Source organism: Chlorocebus sabaeus, chromosome 22 (genome assembly GCF_047675955.1).
Source record: "Chlorocebus sabaeus isolate Y175 chromosome 22, mChlSab1.0.hap1, whole genome shotgun sequence".
Taxonomy (NCBI): domain Eukaryota; kingdom Metazoa; phylum Chordata; class Mammalia; order Primates; family Cercopithecidae; genus Chlorocebus; species Chlorocebus sabaeus.
In genome coordinates, this window is record NC_132925.1 from 20406287 (window position 1) to 20423532 (window position 17246).

The 17246-nt window shown below is 41.6% G+C and overlaps 1 protein-coding gene across 2 annotated transcripts in view; it reads left to right on the forward strand.

Moving 5' to 3' along the window:
- The first annotated feature begins 1789 nt into the window (after window positions 1-1789).
- The window catches only part of TMEM45A (transmembrane protein 45A), a 79350-nt gene continuing 63893 nt past the window's right edge, over window positions 1790-17246 (forward strand). The window contains exon 1 of one of the 2 annotated variants that reach the window (XM_007986051.3): window positions 1790-2139. The gene's annotated coding sequence lies outside the window, so the exon portion shown is untranslated. The remainder of the gene's footprint in view (window positions 2140-17246) is intronic. The other variant, XM_007986050.3, reaches the window with a different exon arrangement.

Below are 17246 nucleotides of genomic sequence, written 5' to 3' on the forward strand. Positions count from 1 at the left end.
TGAGATTACAAATGATTCAGAAAGGCGAACACACAACACATTACTTTCAAGGGCTACATTCAAAGGTTGCTCCTTTGTGGGTTTCCTTGACTGCCAGAAGGATTGGAGTGTTGTGGTTCCACTCATGTAGTGCCGCTTTACTTGGTGAGCAGGCTCCTGCATTTTGGGGGTCTTACAGAGTTACGATAACATTGCAGTCAGATCCATTGAAATTGAGGTGTCTGACTATCCAACTGTGGCAGACAGACTTGTAGGTGGCCCCTGTGATCTCTACCTCCTGACTTTTCAGAACTGTGGATGGCCATTGGGAGCCTAAGAGCCATCTTTTGGAGCTAAGGGCAGCCTCTAGCTCACATCTAGAAAGAAACTGGGGAGTCAGTCCTAGAGCTGCAAAGAAATGAATTCTGTCAATGACCTGAGAAAGCTTGGAAGCGATTCTTCCCCAGTAGAGACTGCAGATGACAATGCAGCCCGGCTGACATTTTGATTGCATGCTTGTCAGAGCATAAGCAGAGGATCTAGTTAGGCCATGCCTGGACTTCTAACCTTCAGAAACCGTGCAGTGATATACATGTGTTGTGCAAAGTACTAAGTGTGTGGTAATTTGTTGCACAGCAATAGATTAAAAATACACAAACAAACAAGACATTATCATTGTAGTGAAAGCTTTAGACACTCATAATAAATTCTGACCCCTGCAGGGATGGCAAATTGCAGATGAGTTTATGTACCATGATAGAGTACTGCAAACATATATTTGGAGAAATCTGTGGCATGCTGGGATAGGTGCTGGGTCTTGGAGATTATTTTAATATCTACTTTATAAGGTAGTTGTAAGAATTAAATGTGATAATGCAGGTAAAAGCTGTTTAATGCAGGGTCTGGCGCCTTCCCTGGCGTGCAGCCCACTGAGTGTGGCTCTTGCCAACCTAATATTTCAATGAGGTCACGTTTCTGTCAATATGCACAAATTATAATGGCAATTGATTTGCGGATCTCTTCTTTCCTCCTCTCCTCCTGACCTACTAATCAAAAAACTGGTTAAATCTCCAACTAACTTTCCCAAGTTCAAAGCAACGTTTGGCGCAGTCCTTTCTCAATTCTCACATAACAAAGCAGCGTTTCTCGGTTCCCTACAACGACCATCACTCAACACAAAAAACCAAGCAGGTCTGCCGAACCATTCTCATACTCAGCCCTGGTCATGTCCGCAGGAACAACTTCAATTCTGGTTAGTAAGGACTTCAATGAAGCGTTCATTAAGGTTTTCCCTCCACAGAAAGAAAGAATACCATCCCCAGGGTATTGGGCCCTATTATTTGCTCCCTGGAGAAAGTGACGGGAGAGGAATCCCAAGGCGTGGCCTGAACGCCCTTTGGGGGCGTGGGCAGCCCGGAGCCCCAGCCGCTTCCACTCCAAGCACCAGGCGCGTCTTATTTACAGCCCCCAAACGGCTACAAATCATCCGCCTTGTTTTCAGCCCCCCAAACGGCTACAAATCATCCTGTTTAAACAAAGCGGTCTGTCTAAAAGGAGGGGCGTAACAGGTTCGGGGCAGGGGAAAGACCTGGAAGTAGGCAACCTCCCTCTCGGCCCCGAGCCGTCCCGGGCTTGCAGCCGCCGAGTGCCACATCAGCGACGGCGCTGCACTTCCACGTTCCCTTAGGATGCAACCAGAGGGCCTGCGGGAGGGGCGGGCCCGAGGCCCTCAGGAGTGGCGGGTCGCCCGGCCAATCCGCGGCAAGTGAGGAGCCGCGGCCACCAATGAGCTGGGGCTTATGCCAGCCGCGGCCGCCGAGGCTCGTGCCCCGCGGGCGGAACAGATGAAACACATCTGGACAGCTGTGCTGAGAAGCTGTGCGGCCCCCTTGCGGGCCGACGTCAGCCGAGCACGTCCCCCACGTCCTCTCCTTCTCGCCACTTAATATTTATTCGTTTTCCCAAAGAAGCAACCCAAGTTTAAAACTTTTTCCATCCCTAATGCGAGACGTGGCCAGATCCCATCCAACACACGGTTCAATTTTCATGGGGCTCTGGGATCAAAAGAACAGAAACAGCAACAACAAAAGCCTAGCCGCTGTCTGACTTTAAACTGGCAAAGTGGGAAAAATAAAGCGTTGAGTAAACAGACCAAGTTGGGTAAGTTTTGGATACGTGCTGGATATCATATTTCTCTTGCTGTGATCTCTATCCTGTGTCTTTTGCTGTTCTCACCAGCTTTCTCTTCATCAAGGGGAGAAAAGTAACACTTGCTCTGACAAACTGGACCCTTCTCTCCCTTCTCTTCCGTTTCACTAACATTCTAATTTAATTTTTTTGGCTTGCTATTCTTTTTTTTTTTTTTTTGTGCGTTAGTTTTAAATATACTGGGAACAGAAATTTGATTGATATCCTGTTGTAAACCTCTAACTCCAAAATTTAATCTATTGATAAATTTATTTCTCTATTTTCTTTCTGTGAAAATACTGTGGACATTTGTAAAGCCAAAATCGTTTTCTATCCCCTGACTCTGGGACTGTTTTGATGGGAGATTGAGAAATTTATCTGATCTATTCAGAATTAACACGTTTGCTTCTGTTAATAGGGTGTTTAATAGAAATTATGTAAAACTTGGATTATGCAAGTAGTTGCTGGATTTTTCACTTAAATCTGGAGGTAGTTGCAAGTCAAATATGTGTATTTTCCGTATTCTCCCATCCATAGTGGGATACCTGAATTCCTTTATAAAAGTTAAAAAACAAACATGTGACAGACCACCTGTGTGTTCATAAACTTATAATCGTATATATGTTATATAGTATATATACACACTATATAATATAGTATATATACTACATTTATACTATGTATGCGATATAGTATATATACTCTATATACGCTACATTTTGTTGTTGTTGTTGTTGTTGTTTTTGAGACAGAGTCTCGCTCTTGTCGCCAAGGCTGGAGTGCAATGGCGCGATCTCGGCTCACTGGAACCTCTGCCTCCCGGGTTCAAGCGATTCTCCTGACTCAGCCTCCCAAATAGCTGGGGTTACAGATGCCCGCCACTGCGCCCAGCTAATTTTTGTATTTTTAGTAAAGACGGGGTTTCGCCATGTTGGCCAGGCTGGTCTTGAACTCCTGATCTCAGGTTATGTGCCTGCCTTGGCCTCCCAAAGTGCTGGGATTACAGATGTGAACCACTGTACCCGACCTTATAATTGTATATTAAAACAATAACTCTATCAAAATAATATGCAATTGTTATACGTACATGCTTGCAGATAGCTCCGGTATACATTTCAGGATTTAGAAAGAGAATGATGAAAAATATTGAGTTAGGTGAGTAGCCTGAGACCTACTCCATCTGAAACATCTATAATCCCCTCTGTTTAAGCAATGTTTTGGATTTGAGACTTTTGTCTTATGTTATTTACTGTCACGGGAGAGCTGGATAGAATGGATCTTTAATTTTTGGCTCAGAAAGCAGTAGATGGGAATTTAGTACGATAATTAAAAGTTGCAGGCTGGGTGAGGTGGCTCATGCCTGTAATCCCAGCACTTTGGGAGGCCAAGGCAGGTTGATCATGAGGTCAGGAGATCCAGACCATCCTGGCCAACATAGTGAAACACTGCCTCTGCTAAAAATACAAAAATTAGCTGGGTGTGGTGGTGCATGCCTGTAGTCCCAGCAACTCAGGAGGCTGAGGCAAGAGAATCACTTGAACCCAAGAGGCAGAGATTGCAGTGAGCCAAGATCACGCCACTGCACTCCAGCCATCTCCAGCTCTGGTGAGAGAGTGAGACTCCATCTCAAAAAAATAAAAAACATAAAACAAAAAAAACAAAAAACAAATCTGAGTGTGTTTTTGATTCAGAAAGACAATGCATACAAAGTGGATGGAGCAGCTCAAATGATTTGCAGGGAAGCAGGTTTAGAAGGAACAGGGTTGCAGAGAAGCAATGTAAAGAGCCAGCCGGCCTGGTTCAATTCACAGTCCCACAGTAAGTTACCTAGGGTGAGTTACTCAGCCCCCCTGTGCCTCAGCTTCCTCCTCTGTAACATGGAGAGTTTCCTCTTCTCTGGTGAGTTTCCTTCTCAGTTCCGTCCTCTGTAATGTGCTAATAATAATGGCACCTACATCATGGGGTTGTCTCGAGGACTGAGTTAGCATACATTAAACACTTGGAATAGTTCTGGCCCATAGTCCCACAGTATGTCTTTGCTGTTGTACTCACTCTTTGTTACCTTCCTTCCCAGCCTGCGATGTTGCACATCAGTTTCCCCAGCTGCCGTTCTGACTTCTGCTGTAGCAATTGGTATTAACTGAGTGCTGACCACTTGCTAGCCAGCATTGTATGAGGCTATAAGGAGAGTCTTGAATGAGGAGTGAGGTAGAATTGATCTTAGGAAGATCTAGAAGGTTCTGGAAGTGCAGGGGATAGGAAAAGGCCATCTGTTGTAAGATGGCTTCACGGAAGGACTTGTGTTTCTGGGAATGGGTTTTGACAAACAGTTTTGGTTTGGGAATGGGAGGAAGGGAAGGGATTATAGAGGAGCAGGAACATTTTAGGAGGAAGGAGACCCTTTGCAGGGGCAAAGGCACTATGACTGGAAAGTGAGGAGCTATCTTGTGGATGTTGGGACATTGGGATAATCTGTGGGAGGTTAGTTGGAGGAAAGTTTGGAAAGGTGGGAGAGGTGGGAAGGGACGGTGTGAATTACCTGATAAGGACAGAGAGGCTTGGGAGGTAGATTGGTGGGGAGATGGCAAGCCGAACTGTCAGCAGTTACACAGAAGAGATGTTTCTGGAATACTCCATCTCTTCTCCGGGGTCCCGTCTCCTCTCTTGCCCAGCATTCCCTTCCCATCGGCTCCACTGCATCCATCCAGGTTCTGCAGGTTGGGCGGGCAGGGATGGGCAGTGAGTCTGGGCCCTACGTTTTGGACTCATTCCATGGTGGCTGTCTTGGAGCTTGGCTTAAGTGGTCTGGTGCTCAGGGCAGTTACCCAGGCTGCTTTTTGTTAACAGGCCATGCCCTAAAGTCTTTGACATGGACGTGATTGTTACAACCCTCCCCATCCACATACACGCCCATAGTGTGTGCCGAGTAGCTCTTTCTCATCCTGCTGATAGAATCATCTACTCATATTTTAACACATATAACTTCATAATTTACCACTATTGAAGTAGATAAAAACTGTAATATGCACCTAAGTGAAGGATCAGCTTGGAGTTCCCTTGCTTTCTCTTTCCTGAGAGCATTGTTCTGTGGTAGAGAGGTATGCCTGGCGCTGCTGTTGACCACCAGTGTGACCTCAGGCAAGACATTGAACCCTTGTGGTCCTCCTTGCCATCATCTGTGAAATGATCTCTAAAGGCCCTTTTTCTCTCGGTTGATCATTTATTCTTCTCCCCTGATCCCTGGAACAGTCCATTATTCACATATGGCTATTTGACACATCTATGACTAATATTTTCTGATCACTTAATACATGGTGGACGTTCCAATAATGGTCATGTCCTCCTCACAGTCTCCTGTGAGGGTTGGTACCTATTTGTATCCTGTTTTTCTAGTTGGGGAGACAGGAGCAAAGGAAGTTTAAGAAATTTGCCCAAGATTACATAGTGAACAAGTGGCAGGTGTAGACCCAGTCTAACTTTGGAGCCCAAGTCTTAACCAATGGGCTATATACTCTACCTTAGGTATAATACAGCTATGACTGCTTTTCTTGTTTGTGGTGGTGATAATTCAGAAGTACATGGAAGGAAGATCATTGGAGAAAGGGCATATTTGGAGATATTTAGTTGATAAAATTTGCCTGGTGGGGCCAGAATATCAACGTGAATCTTGTCTATGAAATGTGCTCCACATGGAAACAGGAGACATTTGGATCTCATTGCAGACATGCACTCTGTCTTTTCACCTTGTTTGAACAAAACCCACATAGCATCTGGTTGTCTAGTAGATGCTCAGTCCATGTCACTTGAATAACTGTCCCCTTTGAAAAAGGAAGTTGTGACCGCACTATTTTTATTTAAAAAAATAAATAGAGAAACTCTGCAGTCTCTCAAGACTCATGGGAACATGAGGCAGACGCCAGGTAAACATTCTACTCCTGCTTTTGGGGCCTCCCCCTTTCTCTTTTTATTTCTGGAGACGCTGTGGTTTTGAGCTAAGAACTTCTCATGGTGAATATCAATGAAGGGCTATTTTAGGTGTATAGTTATTAATCATACCCATTCTGGATTTGGCATCTATCTTTTTGGGAATTCATTCCTCAAATATTTTGTGTATTGAATCAACTTTAAAATATTCGAAAAATGTTTTAGTTTGCTCTTTATCTAAGGTAGCTGCTCTTTTCAGTATGGCATAGTGACTGAGCACACAGGCTTTGAAGTCAGACTGTGAGGGTTTGAATTCCAGATCTGATTCTTACCAACGTGGCCTTGGGCAAGTCACTTTCCTCTAGATGGTTTTATTACCCGTAAAATGGGGATACTCGTACGCATCACGTGAGAAAATCCATGGAGAGCATTCAGTACATTGACTGGCTCACAGTAAAGCCTGTACATGTAAGCAATTCTTTTTTTATTGTGGTAAAATATTTAATAACATAAAATTTACCATCTTAACCATTTTTAAGTGTACAGTTCAATGGCATTAAGTACATTCACATTGTTGTTTAACTATCACCAGCATCCATCTCCAGACATTTTTCATCTTCCCAAACTGAAACTTTATAAACAATAAATCTCTGTACCCCTTACTTTATCAGCTTCTGGAACCAATATTCTACTTTCTATTTTTATGAATTTGACTATTCTAGGTACCTCATATAAATGGAATTATATCATATGTATTCTTTTATGTTTAGCTTATTTCATTTAGCAAAATGTCTTCAAGTATCATCCATGTTGTGGTATGTGCCAGAATATCCTTCCTTTTTAAGGTGGAATAATATTTCATTGTATGTATATACCATCTTGTGTTTATCCATTTATTCGTTGGTAGAGGGACTTAGATTGTTTTCACCTGTGACGGTTAATTATGCATCAACTTGTCTAGGCCACAGTACTGAGCTATTTGGCCAAACATTATTCTAAATGTTTCTTTGAAGGTATTTTTTAGATGATGATATGGTTTGGCTTTGTGTCCCCACCCAAACCTCATCTTGAATTGTAATCCCCATAATCCCCACTTGGAGAGGGAGGGACCTGGTGGGAGGTGATTGGGTCATGGGGATGGTTTCCCCCATGCTGTTCTCGTGATACTGAATGAGTTCTCATGAGATCTGATGGTTTTATAAGGGGATCTTCCCCTCTTGCTTTCTCGGTTTCCTGCCACCATGCGAAGAAGGTCCTTGCTTCCCCTTTGCCTTCTGCCATGATTGTAAGTTTCCTGAGGCCTCCCCAGCCGTGTGGAATTGTAAGTCAATTAAACCTCTTTCTTTTATGAATTACCCAGTCTCGGGTATTTCTTTATAGCAGTGTGAAAATGGACTAATATAGATGAGGTTAACATTTAAATTAGTAGACTTTGAACATGGCCACCATAATGTTGGTAGGCTTCATCTGATCAATTGAAGGCCTCAATTGAGAAAGACTGAATTCCACTCAAGAAGAGAGAATTCTGCCTCCAGACTGCCTTTGAACTTGAGACTACAGCAAGTCTTCCCTGCACCTTCAGTCTGCTAGCCTACCCTGTAGATTTTGGACTTGCTAGCCTCCACAATTGTGTGACCCAATTCTCAAAATAAATCTTTCTGTGTATGTTTGTTTTTGTGTGTGTGTACGTCCTGTTGGTTTTGTTTCTCTGGAGAACCCAGGCCCCTAATTAGTACACCATCTTTTGGCAGAACCCAGGCCCCTAATTAATACACCATCTTTTGCCTACTGGGAATAATGCTGCTATAAACATTGGTGTACAAATATCTATTTAAGTTCATGCTTTCAATTATTTTGGGTATACAACCAGAAGTGGAATTGTTGGATCATATGGTAATTATATTTTTAATATTTTGAAGAACCATCCTACTGTTTTTTCACAGCAGCTGCACCATTTTATTTTACATTCCCACAGCAATACACGAGGGTCCCAATTTCTCCACATTCTTACCAACACTTGTTATTTTCTGTATTTAATTTAAAAAGTGATAGACATCGCCGGCGCGGTGGCTCAAGCCTGTAATCCCAGCACTTTGGGAGGCCGAGACGGGCGGATCATGAGGTCAGGAGATCGAGACCATTCTGACTAACACGGTGAAACCCCGTCTCTACTAAAAAATACAAAAAACTAGCCAGGCGAGGTGGCGGGCGCCTGTAGTTCCAGCTACTCGGGAGGCTGAGGCAGGAGAATGGCGTAAACCCGTGAGGAGGAGCTTGCAGTGAGCTGAGATCTGGCCACTGCACCCCAGCCTTGGCGACAGAGCCAGACTCTGTCTCAAAAAAAAAAAAAAAAAAAAAAAAAAAAAAAGACATCCTAATGTGTGTGAAGCATCTTGTGGTTTTGATTTGCATTTCTCTAATGATTAGTGATGTTGAAGATAATTTCATGTGCTTATTGGCCATTTGTAAACCTTTTGCCCATTTTAAAATTAGGGACTTTTGTGTGTGTGTGTGTTGTAGGAGTTCTTTATATATTCTGGATATTAATTCTCTATCAGATATATTATTTGCAGATATTTTCTTGCATTCTTTGGGTTACCTTTCCACTGAGTTGGTAGTGTCTTTTGAGCATAACAGTTTAAAATGTTGATGGTCTAATTTCTTTATTTTTTTCTCTTTTGCCTGCACTTTTGGTGTCATATCTAAGATACGATTGCTAAATTCAATGTCCTGAAGCTTTTTCCATATGTCTTCTTCTGAGAATTTTATAGTTTTAGCTCATATGTATAAGTCTTTGTTCCATTTTGAGTTAATATTGTAACTGGCCTAAGGTAATAAGTGTTCACCTTCATTCTTTCGCATGTGGATAGTTAAGCAATTCATTAATAATTTTTATCAACCATTATAATGTTTGTCTCTATGTAGATATCATTAGCATAAACATAGTATAAAAATATTAATTCATTCTTGACATCGTTTTTCTAATTATGTCTAAAGTACTGATTTTTTCTTATAGAATTACTCAAAAATTCTGTACTTGGATCAGGTGCAGTGGCTCACGCTTGTAATCTCAGCACTTTGGGAGGCCGAGGTGGGTGGATCACTTGAGGCCAGGAGTTTGAGACCAGCCTAAGCAACATAGTGAAACCCCATCTCTAGTAAAAACACAAAAATTAACTGGATGTGGTGGCATGTGCCCGTAATCCCAGCTACTTAGGATCTGAGGCAGGAGAATCGTTTGAGCCTGGGAGACAGAGGCTGCAGTGAGCCGAGATTACACCACTGCCACTCCAGCCTGGGTAGTGGAATGAGACAAACAAACAAACAAACAAACCCCTACACTTTGTAGCTTTTAGTATTTCCAATGAAGAAAAAGTATTCTTGTGGTCAAATGGCATTGGTGGCTGACAGCTATTTTTTTTTTTTTTTTAACTATTTTTACCTTTTTGTGGTGTTTAGAATTTAAAAAGCAACATCCCCATGCTGAAAAAATTGAAATAGATTGTACAGAGTCAAAAGTAATGGTTCCCCTTCTATTTACATATTTTCTTCCCTTCCACTACTCTCCCCACAGTTAACCTTTATTAATAGTCTGGTCTACATTTTTCTAGACCTTCCCCAAGAGTCCATTCACAGATATAGATCTAAACATAAATATTATTTTAAAATATACATGGGACCATATTTTATACATTGTTCTGACCTTGTTTTTAAAAAAGTCTCAGCAGTAAAAAATACACACATCTCAATCTGTCCACTGAGACCCAGAGATCTCATGAACATACTGTATCCTGGAGAACAGACAATGGCACTCAAGTGAAAGAATGTTCCTTTTCTATAAGACGTAACAGTGGTATTGGGTTTCATTTGTTGAACAGGTCTGTTTGCACTGTTCCCTCTCTCTTGGCTCCTCTCTGTGAGCCATCAGATAGACTGTTGGCTGGATGACTTTCAATGCCCTTGCCAAGGACTCTCACATTTGGCTGTCTCAGTGAAAGCTTGGAAGACAACAAATCCTTTCCCACATCCACCCATCACCACTTCTGAGCAGCCTGGGCCCCTCTGGTGCCATCAAAAATCCTGAAGTGGCAACAGGTCCAGAGGCAAATGCCTCGTTCCTTCCTGCTGTTTTGTGCAAAGATTGCTATACTCTGTGGCTTAGTTTATTTCTCCTTCAAGATAAATTTTAAAAAGTGACCAGCAAGATGGTGCTTTCCATGGCAAGGAAGCGCGTGGTACGCCTGCACCTTTCTCCAGAATTCCTGAAATACCACAGACTTAAAAACACATACACAATATTTTATTAAATTCTTTTTAGTGGATGAGAAAATTGATTTTTAAAAAATATGATATGCTTAAGGAAATTGATGTTTAGAAAGGTAAACTGTGCTACTTGTAAAATTCCACAGGCTTAAAAACACCTACACAATATTTTATTACATTCTTTTTAGTCGATGAGAAAATTGATTTTTAAAAAACACGATATGCTTAAGGAAATTGATGTTTAGAAAGGTAAACTGTACTACTTGTATAGCAAGCAAAGAATATGAAAATTTCCCTGATTTTAGTTCTCTTTTCACTGAACATTCCCATTGCCTCCAAAAGACAGCACATTGCCCTTGAGAATCCTACAGACTAGTCCTGTGGTACTTAACCGATGTGCAGCTGAATTGCCTGTGGAATATTTAAAACATACACCCATGCTTGTCCTGCCCCTGGAGATCCTCTTTCAGAAGGTGTGGAGTGAGGCCAAGGCATCTGTGAAAAGTTCCCCAGAGATCTGATGGTTGGCCTGGGTTGAGCACCATGGATCTAGTGGGAGGAGTTTCCCAGCCAAAGTTCCAAACCCTCACAGGTGGGCTGGTGTCCTTCTTTCCTGATGACGCTTAGAACTGGCCTCAAGCAGTCACAGTTGGAGGAAAGCTCTACCTAAGGTCCTAATTAAAAACAAATAAATTGGATGGAAACTCCTTCTTCTTGGGATGTTTACAGAGGTTACTTTTTTATCGTGTTGCCTCATTCCCATGAAAACTCACTTGTCTAACTAAACTGAAAGGTGGACTCTTTCTCACCAATTTTTGTAGAGCTGCTATTAACTTCACTTTTTTGGGAGCCAAACTTCCCTCAGTGCCGCAGTTATTTCGTGGTAGTAACATAGGTGTTTAGGAGACATCTGAATTCCCTCTCAATGACCTGAAAGTATGATTAGTCCATTTTCTCACTTGAATCAACAACTAGCGTTGCCAAATAGATCCAGTTCTTAGTAGAGACTGTGTCTATCTCGGACCCAGAGTTGACCACTAATTACATTTCAGTAAAAAATATTACTTTTAATTTATCTTAAATTTCGCGGAAGAAAAAGAAGCCAAAGTGAAATTTAAGGAATTTCTGAACTTCAGACAAATATCTCTTAAAATAAGACATATTAGTTCCTTAAAGATTCCTCCAAAAAATATCAAACTGTTGGGATTATTAACTACTCTCATAAAATTCAGAATACATTCTTCATATCCAAATAGGCCTACATTTTATATATCTACCCTCACATTTTAAATTAAAAAGAGGAAAAAGTTCCAGATATGACTTTGATATGTCTAGGTATGGAACTTTTTTTTTAAACACCTTTTCTCCTGATATGTCCTATCTTTTTTTTTTTTTTGGTTATGAAAATTAATTTATCTACAAATTGAAGTGAAAGATATTCTCACATTTTCAACAATTATTGATGGATTATTTTCCTCAAATCCCAAAATTGACAAGTAAAGCATACCATAAAGGAAAACCATAAATGAAAAGCAAAATTTCCTGATGAACAATTATTAAATTTCACATACCTCTAGATTATCTTCTTTTCTTTTTGTTATTATTATTTTACTTTAAGTTCTAGCATACATGTGCACAACATGTAGATTTGTTACATATGTATACATGTGCCATGTTGGTGTACTGCACCCATCAACTTGTCATTTACATTAGGTATATCTCCTAATGCTATCCCTCCCCGCTCCTCCCACCCCCTGGCAGGCCCTGGTGTGTGATGTTCCCCACCCTGTGTCCATATGTTCTCATTGTTCAATTCCCACCTATGAGTGAGAACATGCGGTGTTTGGTTTTCTGTTCTTGCGATAGTTTGCTGAGAATGATGATTTCCAACTGCAACCATGTCCCTACAAAGGACATGAACTCATCCTTTTTTATGGTCGCATAGTATTCCATGGTGTATATGTGCCACATTTTCTTAATCCAGTCTATCATTGATGGGCATTTGGGTTGGTTCCAAGTCTTTGCTATTGCGAATAGTGCCGCAATAAACATACGTGTGGATGCATCTTTATAGCAGCATGATTTATAATCCTTTGGGTATATGCCCAGTAATGGGATGGCTGGGTCAAATGGTATTTCTAGTTCTAGATCCTTGAGGAATTGCCACACTGTCTTCCACAAGGTTTGAACTTGTGGAAAGTTCAAACACAGTCCCACCAACAGTGTAAAAGCATTCCTATTTCTCCACATCCTCTCCAGAAACCTGTTGTTTTCTGACTTTAATGATCACCATTCTAACTAGTGTGAGATGGTATCTCATTGTGGTTTTGATTTGCATTTCTCTGATGGCCAGTGATGATGAGCAATTTTTCATGTGTCTGTTGGCTGCATAAATATCTTCTTTTGAGAAGTGTCTGTTCATATCCTTTGCCCACTTTTTGATAGAGTTGTTTGATTTTTTTCTTGTAAATTTGTTTGAGTTCTTTGTAGATTCTGGATATTAGCCCTTTGGCAGATTAAGAAATTCTGTAAAAATTTTCTCACATTCTGTAGGTTGCCTGTTCACTCTGATGGTAATTTCTTCTGCTGTGCAGAAGCTCTTTAATTTAATTAGATCCCATTTGTCAATTTTGGCTTTTGGTGCCATTGCTTTTGGTGTTATAGTCATGAAGTTCTTGCCCATGCTTATGGTCTGAATGGCATTGCCTAGGTTTTCTTCTAGGGTTTTTATGGTTTTAGGTCTAACATTTAAGTCTTTAATCCATCTCGAATTGATTTTTGTATAAGGTGTAAGGAAGGGATCCAGTTTCAGCTTTCTACATATGGCTAGCTAGTTTTCCCAGCACCATTTATTAAATAGGGAATCCTTTCCCCATTTCTTGTTTTCGTCAGGTTTGTCAAAGATCAGATGATTGTAGACGTGTGGTATTATTTCCAAGGCTCTATTCTGTTCCATTGGTCTATATCTCTGTTTTTGTACCAGTACCATGTTGTTTTGGTTACTGTAGCCTTGTAGTATAGTTTTGAAGTCAGGTAGCATGATGCCTCCAGCTTTGTTCTTTTGGCTTAGGATTGTCTTGGCAATGCGGGCTCTTTTTTTGGTTCCATATGAACTTTAAAGTAGTTTTTTCCAATTCTGTGGAGAAACTCGTTGGTAGCTTGATGGGGATGGCATTGAATCTATAAATTACCTTGGGCAGTATGGCCATTTTCACGATATTGATTCTTCCTATTCATGAGCATAGAATGTTCTTCCATTTGTTTGTGTCCTTTTTTATTTCACTGAGCAGTGGTTTGTAGTTCTCCTTGAAGAGGTCCTTCACATCCCTTGTAAGTTGGATTCCTAGGTATTTTATTCTCTTTGAAGCAATTGTGAATGTGAGTTCACTCATGATTTGGCTCTCTGTTTGTCTGTTATTGGTGTATAGGAATGCTTGTGATATGTCCTTTCAATTTGAAGACCCATGTCTTTCTTCACCTCAGGGAGTTTTTCCCTAATTATCTAATTTTTTCTTTCTCTCTCCTTATAAGCCAGGCATAATTCAGACTATTGATCATGGCAAACTGTTAAGGGCAGATTAAAAGAAACCAAAATTGAGAGCTACATCATAATAAGTGCATTTAGGACAGATTTGAGTATTCTATCTGCGTATCTATGGATCTATCAATTTTTTTTTTTTTTTTTTTTTTTTTAGACAGGGTCCCACTCTGTTGTCCAGGCTGGAGTGCAGTGGCATGACCATAGCTTTAACCTCTTGGGCTCAAGCCATCTTCCTGCCTCAGCCTCTCGTGTAACTAGGATTACAGGTGTTTGCCACTGTGCCCAGCTAACTTAATTTTGCTTTCTTTGTAGAGATGGGATATTCCTATGTTGTCCAGGCTAGTCTTAAACTTCTGGCCTCAAGTGATCCTCCTGCTTTGGCCTCCTGAAGTGCTGGAATAACAGATGTGAGCCACTGGACCTGGCCTAAATACTTTATATTAATGAAAATTAAATAATATTAAAAATGTTATCAAGGAAGAAAAAAATTATGGAAAATGCTCACAGCAAAATCATGTCATGGCTAAACCTTGGGGGTAAAGACCAGAGGAAGACAGAGTGAAAAGGGACTAAACAAGGTTATGTGGAGGAAGAATGGAAAGTATTGGGATCAGACTCCCTCCAGGCATCTTACCTTTCAGCAGGTACTTCTCCATCCCTGGTGTTGCTGGTCCTCCTTCTGTATTGACCTCCGTGTGTGTGTACTTGGGCATGAAGCTGGACTGCCAAAAAGAACAGTGACCTTGTTTTCTCCTTCCTCCTCCTCCTCCTCCTTCTTCTTCTTCCTCTTGTTCTTCTTCTTTTTTTGAGGCACAGTTTCACTGTGTCATCCAGGCTGGAGTACAGTGGCACAATCTTGGCTCACTGCAGCCTCTGCCCACTGGGTTAAAGCGATTCTCCTGCCTCAGCCTCCCTAGTAGCTGGGACTACAGGCACACACCACCACATCTGGCTAATTTTTGTATTTTTAGTGAAGATGAGGTTCACCATGTTGGCCAGACTGGACTCGAACTCCCAACCTCAAGTGATCTGCCCACCTCAGCCTCCCAAAGTGCTCTCCTTGCTGCTTCTATGACTTCTTGGACAGTTTGTTTCCAGTGGGGGAGCAGACAGATGAAACAATACCTCATCCACCTGGGGCAAGTTTGGGAAGCTCTCTATATGCATTAAGTCTCATTCTTCTCAACAGAAAATTGGGCCTGTTTCTCCTTAGTTCTCAATGCCATTACAGAGGTTTCATGAAGTGATGTGTGTGATGGGACTTTGTCCAACATAAGATACTTTGCAGAAGTGAGTGATTCTGTGACCACAATCTTACTATGAAGCTTTTTCTTCACAGGAAGATGCATGAACAACTAATGACTGAGTGACTGTTGATTAGGTGTCAACCTCTTCTCAGGCTTCTTCTTATTTTACCCTTATGGACAACTTGTTGAGAAGAGGCTATTATTATTCCCATTTTATTGATAAGCCCAGAGAGGTTAAGTAACTCATGCAAGGTCACACCGTGGTGAAATCAGGATTTAAATACAGGGTAGCTTCACTCGTGTCTGAACTGTTAACATTTATGCCATGTGTAATATTATTTTCAGGAATGAAACAAGGTTATCGGTTGCCCCTTTTCAGAGAATTGGCAAGTGCTCAGGTTAATGCAGGTGGGCAGAGGCGGAGGTGTCACTGGGTGCTCTAGCCTCCATATCCTGAACTTCCAGCTTCCTCTTACTGTCCATGTGTGATCCTGGGAGACTGAAACACTGTCTCTCTGTGCCTGATCCACTCTTGTTCAAGCATCCAGCACCCTTTCCCTGAATTACTGCAAAGGGCTCTCAAATTATCTGTGGTAAAGGACCAGTTCCCACCCCAGCCCCGGAGTCCATTGTAGCCTTATATTTTTGTAAAAAGAAAAAAAAAAAATCTTGCTTGGATATCGCCACAATGTTAAACTACTTCAAGATATTTAAAAGCCTCTAAACACTTCATCTCAGTTCCTGTCCTTGTAGATTGTAACAGCTTGCAGACTATCTCTGGTCCACAGGGTGTGGTTGGAATAGCACTGCTGCAAGGGTCTCCTGACTTTGACTCTTGCCCTCTGTAACCCATGCACCACAAAGCAGCCAGAGTGGTTCTTGAAAAATACAACTAAAAGTCACATCATTTCCCTGGTTACACCCTCCAGTAGCTTCCTATTGCATTTAAAATAAAATCCAGATATTTACCAACGGCCCAAAAGTCCCTGGATAATCTGACCCTGCCTGTATCCACGCACTTTCATCTCCTTCCTTGCCCACTGGATATCTCCAACGCTAGTGAAGCATAGGTAGGTTTGGGTAAAAGTTGGTTCAAATAGGGAACACATAATAATCTGGGATGTGAGATACACTCTGTTTTGTCCTTTCCTCTACTGGATCAAGCATGGACGAGTGCTTCTATCACTTTCTCTCCAGCAGCGAGAGCCATGCCACTAGTTTCTGAATGAACAAGATGATCAAAACCAAGTCTCAGAAAAGATTTGTGCACAATTGTGCTTATGTAGTATAGCCTGTTGCCTCTCTGGTGGACTCAGCCTGAAGATGCCTGTATTCTGTTGAAGTCTCATGCCTGCTTTTTAGACTCTTTGTTTCCTACCCCAGAAAATGGGTCTGTGGTGGGTCAAGATGACAGAGGGGTCATTCCAAATGCTCCTGAGATTGGAGAACAAAAGGTTGACCGTGTGATTGTCGTTACTATTGTGAACTCATTGCTGGGGAGCATGGCTACTATTGCTGTATTGGTTATTTAATGACTGAGGGGGAAACACACATCTTGGTTTAACAATTTCCTGGTTGGTTTAGTGCTTGCTGCCCAGAGAGCCTCTTGTGTGGAGGCAGCCAGGAGAGGCACCCATCTCACCATGTGCTCTCCCATGGCAATGAATGAGAAGGAAGCAGCTACATGGAAAATAGTTCATTTAGCAACAGAGAGCCGTGGTTTCTAGGAAACTGACTTCCCAGCGTTCTCCCTAACATCCCCCCAACTCCCAGTGACTTTTTAGTCCATTGCCTATTCCAGTGATTTTTGGACTATCAGAAGAAGATTTCATTGTCTTTTGCTAATTAATTGCCATGGCAACGGCAACGATTCTCACATTTTAGTGGCAGGAAATTTATATTTAATAGATCTGAGAGTGTGATGTAGCAAAGTGCGTCTTTGCCAAGCGTCCCAGGTGATTCTGACATAGCTGGTCCAAGGACTTTACTTTGAAAAACACTGGTTTTGGGAGTGTCTGTTCTGTGTAATGATACTGGTATTGAGTGCAAAGTGTTTTAAAGAAGTTCTGTTTCTGCCCAAGGTGGAGTAACAGGGCCAAATTTAC